This window comes from Bos taurus, chromosome 7 (assembly GCF_002263795.3).
Source record: "Bos taurus isolate L1 Dominette 01449 registration number 42190680 breed Hereford chromosome 7, ARS-UCD2.0, whole genome shotgun sequence".
Lineage (NCBI taxonomy): Eukaryota > Metazoa > Chordata > Mammalia > Artiodactyla > Bovidae > Bos > Bos taurus.
This window is the reverse complement of record NC_037334.1, coordinates 32,314,066-32,324,713: the sequence shown is the minus strand read 5'-3', so window position 1 is coordinate 32,324,713 and position 10,648 is coordinate 32,314,066. Positions and strand designations below refer to the sequence as shown.

Below are 10,648 nucleotides of genomic sequence, written 5' to 3'. Positions count from 1 at the left end.
GAGAGGCATGATATTTTTTAACTGACAAAGAAGGCTACTAATTAGTAATAAGAAAAGTTATGGAAGTAAATATCTCACTGGTAAAGGTTACATATTCAGGCAAAGGTAGTGAATTAATCATTCATAAAGCTAGTATGAAGGTTAAAAGCCAAAGCAGCCAGAATTACAAATATGGTAATTAGTTAAGGGGTACACAAGATAAAAAGATGTTGAAAGTGATATTAAAATCATAAAATATTTTGAGGGGACAGTAAAATTATAAAGCCTTTGGATACATTCAAATTTAAGTTTATCACATAAAGTGGACTGTTGTAACTTTAAGATGTTATATGTAAGCTTCATGGTAACCACCAAGCAAAAACCCATACAATATATACCAAAGATAAAGAGAAAGGAATCTAAGCATACAATAGAGAAAGTAAAGAAGGCAACAGAGGAACTGCAAAACAGCAAGAAAACAATAAAATTACATACCTATCATTAATTAAGAGTAAATAGACTAAATTCTCCAATCAAAAGGCACAGAATAGCTGAATGGATTTTTTTTAAAAGTTTAAGATCCATCTGTATGCAGCATAGAAGAGACTAACTTCAGATATAAAGACTGAAAGTGAAAGATGAAAAAAATATGCTGTGCAAATGAATACCAAGTGAAACTTTACATCTGAAGTGTCTATAAAAGATAAAATCCAAATTTAGAAGTATGAAGGAAATAACTGAGATCAGAAAGGAAATAAATGAAAGAGACACTGGGCGCCTGATGACTAAAAAGATAATATAAAAGATCAATGAAATTAAAAACTGGTACCTGAAAATATAAATAAAATTAATGAAACTGTAGCTAGAATCTCAACAAAAGAGAGAAATCACTCAAACAAAATCAGAAATTCTGAAGAAAGTGATGTTACAACTGATACCAAAAAATACAAAGGACCATGAGAGACTACTATATGCCAAAAACTCAGAAAAAATTACATCCAGGCAGTAAACTTCTTGAGTTCAGTCTTGGAGATGTTTTCTGGATTTGATAGCCCAATGCAAGGGCAAGAAAAAGCTAATATAAAGAAGTGGGACTACATTAATTTAAAAAACCACCACACAGCAAAGGAAACATTCAACAAAATAAACCATCAACTTTCCAAATGTGAAAAAACATTTGCAAATTATCTATCTGATAAGAGGTTAACAGCCAAAATAAATGTCATATAACTCAACAGCAAAAGTCCTCAAATAATTCAATTAAAAATGGGCAAAGGACCTGAATAGGTAATTTTCAAAGAAGACTATAGGTAGCCAGTAGGTCCATGAAAAGGTGCTCAGCATCACTCATCATCAGAGAAGTACAAATCAAAACCACCACGAGATATCACCTCACATCTGTCTGAATGGTCATCATAAGAATAGTAAGAGATAACAAACACTTCGAAGGATATGGAGAAAAATATACTTCTTCACCATTGGTGGGAATGTAAACTGGTACCGCCACTATGGAAAACATTATGGAAGTTTCTGAAAAAATTAAAAATAGCACTACCATATGATTCGGTAATTCTGCTTCTGGGTATTTATTCCAAGAAAATGAAAACATTTAACTCAAAAAGACATTGCACCCTCATATTTACTGAAGCATTAATTACAATATCCAAGATATGAAAACAACCCAAGTGCCCATCAACATATACTGGATAAGGAGGATGTAGTATATACACACATTAGATACTACTCAGCCATAAAACAGAAGAGAATTTCACCTTTTGTGACCCAGTGCTGGGCCTCGAGGGCATTATGCTAAGTGAAATAAGTGAGACAGAGAAAGACAAGTATCATATGATCTCATTTCCAGAAAAAAATAAAGGCCATAGATCCAATCAACAGGTTAGTGGTTGCCAGAGGCAGATAGTGAGGGGTGGACTAAATAGTTGAATGGATTCAAATGGTACAAACTTCCAGTTATAAAATAAATAAGTCATAGGATATAATGTACACCATGGTGACTATACTTAATAGTACTTTATTTCATAGTTGAAAGTTGCTATGAGTACATCCTAAAATTCACAAGAAAAATTTTGTCACTATGCATGGTGACAGATGTTAATGAGACATTGTGGTGATCACTCTGCAGTATTTATAAATATCAAATCAATATGTTGTATACCTAAAACTACTATATGTCAATTATATCTCAATAAAAAAAGTCTCCAGTTTATTAACTGTAAAAGAATGTCTTACAAGGAATGAACTTCATATGTACAATTTGTCTGGCATTGTTGTGGGCATCCTCCCCTAAATAATAATACACCGATGGAATAGGGTACAAATAAATGATTGTATTAATTTGGGTTAGAGTGATATACATCAGTGATGTACAATGCCAAAGAATGTTCAAACTACAATACAGTTGAGCTCATTTCGCATGTTGGTAAGGTTATGCTCAAAATCCTTCAAACTAAGCTTCAGCAGTATGTGAACTGAGAACTTCCAGATATACAAGCTGGGTTTAGAAAAGTCAAGGGGGACCAGAAATCCAACTGTCAGGATTCATTGGATTATAGAGAAAGCAAGGGAGTCCAGGAAAAACATCTACTTCTGCTTCACTGACTATGCTAAACCTTTGACTGTGTGGATCATAACAAACTGAAAAATTCATAAAGAGCTGGGAATACAAGACCACCTTATCTATCTCCTGAGAAACCTAAATTCAGGTCAAGAAACAACAGTTAGAACTAGACATGACAACAGACTGGTTCCTGTCTAGAAACAAATCTAGACAGCATATTAAAAAGCAGAGACATCATGTTGCCAACAAAGGTTCATATAGTCAAAGCTATGGTTTTTCCAGTAGTCATGTACAAATGTAAGAGTTGGGCCATAAGGAAGTCTGAGCCCTGAAGAACTGATGCTTTCAAACTGTCGTGCTAGAGAAAACTCTTGAGAGTTCCTTGGACTTCAAGAAGATCAAACCAGTCAATCCCAAAGGAAATAAATCCTGATATTCATTGGAAAGATGATACTGAAGCTCCAATACGTTGGCCACCTGATGCAAACAGCCCAGCTGACTCATTGGAAAAGACTCTGATGCCGGGAAAGATTGAAGGCAAAAGGAGAAGGGGGTGGCAGAGGATAGAATCACTGACTCAATGGACATGAATTTGAGCAAATTCTGGGAGACAGTGAAGGACAGAGGAGCCTGGCGTGCTGCAGTCCATGAGGTTGCAAAGAGTCCAACATGAGTTAGCAACTGAATAGCAATGAAAAATAGAGGAAAGTTCTGACTATGGATGATGGGTGAAATCACAGTGCTTTGACCACAAGTGATAACTTTTAAAAAAATCTTCTGAAGTCCTCATGTGGAGACTTTTTCATGCATATGGATCTGTGCATCACTCACTGACAAGAGGGAAGCCAGTGCACAGGTGCCAGATCTAAAGGGATCCAGGTAGTCTCGTTTCTACCTAGAGCCACTGGTATATGGGCAGCAGCCCCAGCCCATAGTGACGGAAAAGCACATTCTTTAGTAACTGTTTAGAATTGTCTTGAGCTACTAACAACCCTAGCTGCTTGTTCCACTGATTGATTTCCTTTCCCGCTCCTGGTACTGAACACAGAGTACTCTAAAAAGCATTAACGTCTGTAAAGACCTGATGTTGATGACAGTGATAATAATTACAACAAAAACTATTTAGCAACAGTATTGAACACTTGATATGAATTCTTTCATGTAGCCCTCAGAACAATTTTGTGACATTCATACATTATCCCTTTTGAGAAATGGATAGACTAGGGTTCAGAATTATAAAGACACATGCCCCAAGTCACAGAGCTAGTACTTAGAAGATGTTTAAAAGTCAGTTCAGTTCAGTCACTCAGTTGTGTCCGACTCTTTGCAACCCCATGCAGCACTCCAGGCTTCCCTGTCCATCAGCAACTTCCAGAATTTACTCAAACTTACATCCATTCAGTCCATGATGCCATCCAACCATCTCATCCTCTGTCGTCCCCTTCTCCTCCTGCCTTCAATCTTTCCCAGCATCAGGATCTTTTCCAATGAGTCAGTTCTTCGCATCAGATGGCCAAAGTATTGGAGTTTAAAATTAACCTCAATCAAAATGTGAGGATTTAGACATACAGTTAGTACTAAGAGAAGGGCTCTATATTGTACAGTGGGAGGCTAGAGAGACATTCTCCTCAGGCTGCTCAAAACCCAACTGTGCAGGTAGCTGTCTTTTCTACCTAAACATCTTGCCAGTTTTGTCTAAACCTGTACTAAAACTACTGTTGCATGCAAAAAGTGAGTCAGAAAAAAGAATTTTTTTTATAGTTACCAGAAAATAATATGCCTAGGTTTCTTATAATCAATCTACTATATCTGTATCAAAAGATTATAGTAGTCTCATGTTTGCAGATACCAAACTGTGCATTGACAGCATAGATATGGCCTCAGGCTTTCAAGAGCTGACCAGTTTTGAAAAATCCTTATTCTACACCAGACTGTATCTGTTAATGTTTTTGTACATAAACAAACATTCACTTGGCCATCTGTTTGGTATATCATTTACTATTCCCAGTAAATGAACAGTTTGGAGCTCTGACCAATATAAGCTTATAATCATGTCGAGTCACCCTGGCCCAATATGAACTCTACCTTCAGTATAAAATCAGTATGGGAGAGAATGAGAATTTGGCTTACAAACAACAGTGTATTTGTATTCACTGGAGAAGTGAATTTTCACCATAGGAAAACCCAGCTTCTTAAAATGTGCTCAAATTTAATGAGACATTTATTGTACTGGATAATTCCACAGTTAGAGTTTATCATCTTAGGAATACTTCTGGTAGTATTCTGGAATGTTATCGAAGGACTTCAATTATGCAAGGATTAAACTAAACCACAGAGCAAGACATTGTGCTTGTTTCTGCAATTTCTGTGTTGGTTGCTTTTTTTTTTTTTCTTTTCAGTTTGCAGCAATTGTGCCTGGAAGATATCCTCAAATTGCTTCAGTGTGAAGCTCAAAACATTTAGGAAAAGAGCTTGGGATTTATTTAAATACCCTAACCCTAATTTTTTAGTAAGCTTCCCTTACTATTACTTATTTCTTCCTTCAGAAAACTGACTACGTTAAAATAAGAAATATGAATGTATGGATAATTCCACATTCTGGGAGGCAGAGAAAAAAAATTTTAAGATAAATTTGAAATTACTGTTGTTCCATAACAATAAAGAAAACTATCTACTCACATTATATTGTTTCTACAAATAGTTCTGAAGAAATCAGAATAAAAATGACCATTTCAAATTCATTCATGTGTCCAATTGGTCATCAACCCTATGTCTGTAAAATCATAATGGGTTCTCATAGACTTCTGTTTTACATAGTATTGACCAAAGAAGAGCCTTGGGAATAAAAAAAAAGGCTCATGAAGAAGCCAATTTTAATAAAAACTTAAGTAGCATCAGGAAACTTGGCCTAACACATTACAAAAATAAAAATTTCTTCTACAAAGAGAAGTCTCTTTTAGTCAATCACTCAACAACATATGACTGGGATTAAAAGTCAAGAAAGTCAGGTAAGAGAAAGGAATAAGATGTGAGAGAGAAATTAAATAAAAATAGCAACAGCATTTAAAACAGGAAAACATAGGACAGTAGAATTTTCCATCTTCATATAAGATATTTTTAAAGCTCTGCTGCCATTAAATGCCTCACAGCGTTACTCTTGGCAGAATGAAACCACCACCCAGGAGGACAAGACTTGCAGGGAAAGGGAGGGGTGACTACATAAATCAGATGTGTATCATTGGATGCATCGCAGTATATTTCACATGTGTTTTACCTAATCAGGAAATGCAAAGTAGGTCATTACTATTCTTCTCAGACACTTTGTTCAAAATTAAAAATTAAAGAAATTCATACTAGTGTTGCTATGTAAAAACACTCCTAACCACCATCTTATCAAGGTCATGGTAACCGTGTAGGAAACACTGTTGTATCTTTAGTGTGCCATGAATTAGAAACATTCTCTAGCAACTGTTCCTCATTTGGATCCATTCATAGTCTACATTTGTCAGTCACAGATCATTCCCACAAGACAGTTGCAAGGATATTTCAATAGTAAGTGGAAAGAATGTGGGAAGCAGAATCTATCAAAAAAATTTTAGATTCTTCATTAAATCTTCATATATGTTTCTAAGATGTTAAACATGTGTTCTTAAATCTAGTTTGATAATAGTTATATCTCAGCTAAGATGTACTTGAGGAATCTTACCAAAATAAACACAATTTAAAAAGAAATGCTGATTTAAGGCCAGAGTTTCCTTATTTATTTTCTGTCTGAATTACCTGTCCATTGATGTAAGTGGGGTGTTAAAATCCCCTACTATGATTGTATTACTGTCAATTTCTCCTTTTATGTCTGTTAATATTTGCTTTATGAATTTAAGTGGTCTTAGGTTGAATACATATATATTTAAATTGTTATAACTTCTTCTTGACTTGATCCCTTTATCATTATGTAATGTCCTGTGTCTCTTGTTAGAATCTTTGATTTAAAGTCAATTTTGTTGGTTGTAAGTATTGCTCAGTCACCTCAGTCACTCATTTGTGTCCGACTCTTTGCAACCCCGTGGACTGCAGCATGCCAAACTTCCGTGTCCATCACCAACTCCTGGAGCTTGCTCAAATTCATATCCATTGAGTCAGTGATTCCATCCAACGGTCTCATCCTCTGTCATCCCCTTCTCCTCCTGCCTCAATCTTTCCCAGCATTAGGGTATTTTCCAGTGAGTCAGTTCTTCATATCAGGTGGCCAAAGAACTGGAATTTCAGCTTCAACATCAGTCCTTCCAATGAATATTCAGGGCTGATTTCCTTTAGGATTGACCGGTTTGATTTCCTTGCAGTCCAAGGGACTCTTAAGAGCCTTCTCCAACACCATAGTTCAAAAGCATCAACTCTTTGACTCTCAGCTTTCTTTATAGTCCAACTCTCACATCCATACATGACTACTGGAAAAACCACAGCTCTGACTAGACAAACCTTTGTTGGTAAAGTCTCTACTTTTTAATATATTGTCTAATATGCAATACTTATATTGTCATCCTAATACTTATATTTTCTTAGGGTGACAATGTAAGTGTTGCTACTCCAGCTTTCTTTTAATTTCCATTTGCATGGGATAACTTTTTCCATTCAATCACTTTAAGTCTTATATATTTAGACCTGAAGTGAGTCTCTTGTAGGATATATATGTGTGTGTGAATATGTGTGTGTGTGTGTGTGTGTGTGTGTGTATGGGTCTTATTTTGTTTTTTGTTTGTTTGTTTTTTATTTTATTTTTAAACTTTACAATATTGTATTAGTTTTGCCAAATATTGAAATGAATCCACCACAGGTATACATGTGTTCCCCATCCTGAACCCTCCTCCCTCCTCCCTCCCCATACCATCCCTCTGGGTCATCCCAGTGCACCAGCCCCAAGCATCCAGTATCGTGCATCAAACCTGGACTGGCAACTCGTTTCATACATGATATTATATGTGTTTCAATGCCATTCTCCCAAATCTTCCCCTCCTCTCCCTCTCCAACGGAGTCCATAAGACTGTTCTATACATCAGTGTATCTTTTGCTGTCTTGTACATAGGGCTATTGTTACCATCTTTCTAAATTCCATATATATGCATTAGTATACTGTATTGGTGTTTTTCTTTCTGGCTTACTTCACTGTGTATAATAGGCTCCAGTTTCATCCACCTCATTAGAACTGATTCAAATGTATTCTTTTTAATGGCTGAGTAATACTCCATTGTGTATATGTACCATTGCTTTCTTATCCATTCATCTGCTGATGGACATCTAGGTTGCTTCCATGTCCTGGCTATTATAAACAGTGCTGCGATGAACATTGGGCTACACATGTCTCTTTCCCTTCTGGTTTCCTCAGTGTATATGCCCAGCAGTGGGATTGCTGGATCATAAGGCAGTTCTATTTCCAGTTTTTTAAGGAATCTCCACACTGTTCTCCATAGTGGCTGTACTAGTTTGCATTCCCACCAACAGTGTAAGAGTGTTCCCTTTTCTCCACACCCTCTCCAGCATTTATTGTTTGTAGACTTTTGGATCACAGCCATTCTGACTGGCGTGAAATGGTACCTCATAGTGGTTTTGATTTGCATTTCTCTGATAATGAGTGATGTTGAGCATCTTTTCATGTGTTTGTTAGCCATCTGTATGTCTTCTTTGGAGAAATGTCTATCTAGTTCTTTGGCCCATTTTTTGATTGGGTCGTTTATTTTTCTGGAGTTGAGCTGTAGGAGTTGCTTGTATATTTTTAAGATTAGTTGTTTGTCAGTTGCTTCATTTGCTATTATTTTCTCCCATTCTGAAGGCTGCCTTTTCACATTGCTAATAGTTTCCTTTGTTGTGCAGAAGCTTTTAAGTTTAATTAGGTCCCATTTGTTTATTTTTGCTTTTATTTCCAATATGCTGGGAGGTGGGTCATAGAGGATCCTGCTGTGATGTATGTCAGAGAGTGTTTTGCCTATGTTCTCCTCTAGCAGTTTTATAGTTTCTGGTCTTACGTTTAGATCTTTAATCCATTTTGAGTTTATTTTTGTGTATGGTGTTAGAAAGTGTTCTAGTTTCATTCTTTTACAAGTGGTTGACCAGATTTCCCAGCACCACTTGTTAAAGACATTGTCTTTAATCCATTGTATATTCTTGCCTCCTTTGTCAAAGATAAGGTGTCCAAATGCGCATGGATTTATCTCTGGGCTTTCTATTTTGTTCCATTGATCTATATTTCTGTCTTTGTGCTAGTACCATACTGTCTTGATAAATGTGGCTTTGTAGTAGAGCCTGAAGTCAGGTAGGTTGATTCCTCCAGTTCCATTCTTCTTTCTCAAGATAGCTTTGGCTATTCAAGGTTTTTTGTATTTCCATACAAATTGTGAAACTATTTGTTCTAGCTCTGTGAAGAATACCGTTGGTAGCTTGATAGAGATTGCATTGACTCTATAAATTGCTTTGGGTAGTATACTCATTTTCACTATATTGATTCTTCCAATCCATGAACATGGTATATTTCTCCATCTATTAGTGTCTCTTTGATTTCTTTCACCAGTGTTTTATAGTTTTCTATATAGAGGTCTTTAGTTTCTTTAGGTAGATATATTCCTAAGTATTTTATTCTTTCGGTTGCAATGGTGAATGGAATTGTTTACTTAATTTCTCTTTCTGTTTTCTCATTATTAGTGTATAGGAATGCAAGAGAATTCTGTGTGTTGATTTTATATCCTGCAACTTTACTATATTCATTGATTAGTTCTAGTAATTTTCTGGTGGAGTCTTTAGGGTTTTCTATGTAGAGGATCATGTCATCTGCAACTAGTGAGAGTTTTACTTCTTCTTTTCCAATTTGGATTCCTTTTATTTCTTTTTCTGCTCTGATTGCTGTGGCCAAAACTTCCAAAACTATGTTGAATAGTAATGGTGAAAGTGGGCACCCTTGTCTTGTTCCTGACTTTAGAGGAAATGCTTTCAGTTTTTCACCATTGAGGATAATGTTTGCTGTGGGTTTGTCATATATAGCTTTTATTATGTTGAGATATGTTCCTTCTATTCCTGCTTTCTGGAGAGTTTTTATCATAAATGGATGTTGAATTTTGTCAAAGGCTTTCTCTGCATCTATTGAGATAATCGTATGGTTTTTATTTTTCAATTTGTTAATTTTTTTTTTTTTTTTAACATAAAAAGGGTTTTATTTGCAGGGGAGTGGGACTCTAGTCAAACAAGCTGAAGCCCATGTCGTCATCTGACTCCTCCAACTCTTCCTTCTTCTCCTCCTTCTTCTCCTCCGCTGCAGCTGGAGCAGAACCCGCAGCGGGTGCTGCTGATCCTGGGGCAGTGGAGATGACCACAGCCCCGCCAGCAGTCACACTGGCCAGCTTGCCGATACCCTGAGCAATGACGTCCTCGATGTTCTTTCCGTTGAGCTCACTGATGACCTTGTTGAGCCGGTTGTCGTCTGCCTCGATGCCCACGCTGTCCAGGATCTTTTTGATGTCCTTGGCGCTGGGGGAGGAACTGCCCCCAAGGGTGGCCAACAAGTATGAGGCAACGTAACGTATCTCAGCGGTGGCAGAGCAGCCTCGCACATGTGACCTCGGTGGCATCAGGGACGGAAAGCTGGGTCTTATTTTGGTATCAAGCCAGTCTTTGTCTTTTGATTGGAGCATTTATTCCATTTACATGAGGTTTATATATAGTAATATGTATAAATATGTTATATATAATATATAAATTTCATAGATATATACTTATTTAATCATATATTATAAAGATATATTTAATTATATATATAATAAAATCCCTCACTCACATTTAATGTTTCTGACATCATATTTTACATCTCTTTGTTTTGTCTCCACCTTAACTATGGATTGTAGATATAGGTGATTCTGCTACTTTTATCTTCCTACAAGCTGTATAACTAGTTGATCTACTAGCTTGACTATGCATATGTCTTTAATAATGAGATTTTTTTTCTTTCATAATTTTCCTAAGTCTAGTTGTGGCCTTTTCTTTTCTGCTTAGAGAAGCCCCTTTAACATTTCTTGTAAAGCTGGATTGGTGGTGCTGACCTCTTTCAACTTC

The 10,648-nt window shown here is 36.4% G+C and overlaps 1 pseudogene; it reads right to left on the bottom strand.

Moving 5' to 3' along the window:
- Positions 1-9,712: 9,712 nt before the first annotated feature.
- On the bottom strand, positions 9,713-10,178 carry LOC521901 (60S acidic ribosomal protein P2 pseudogene; annotated as a pseudogene).
- Positions 10,179-10,648: the final 470 nt, after the last annotated feature.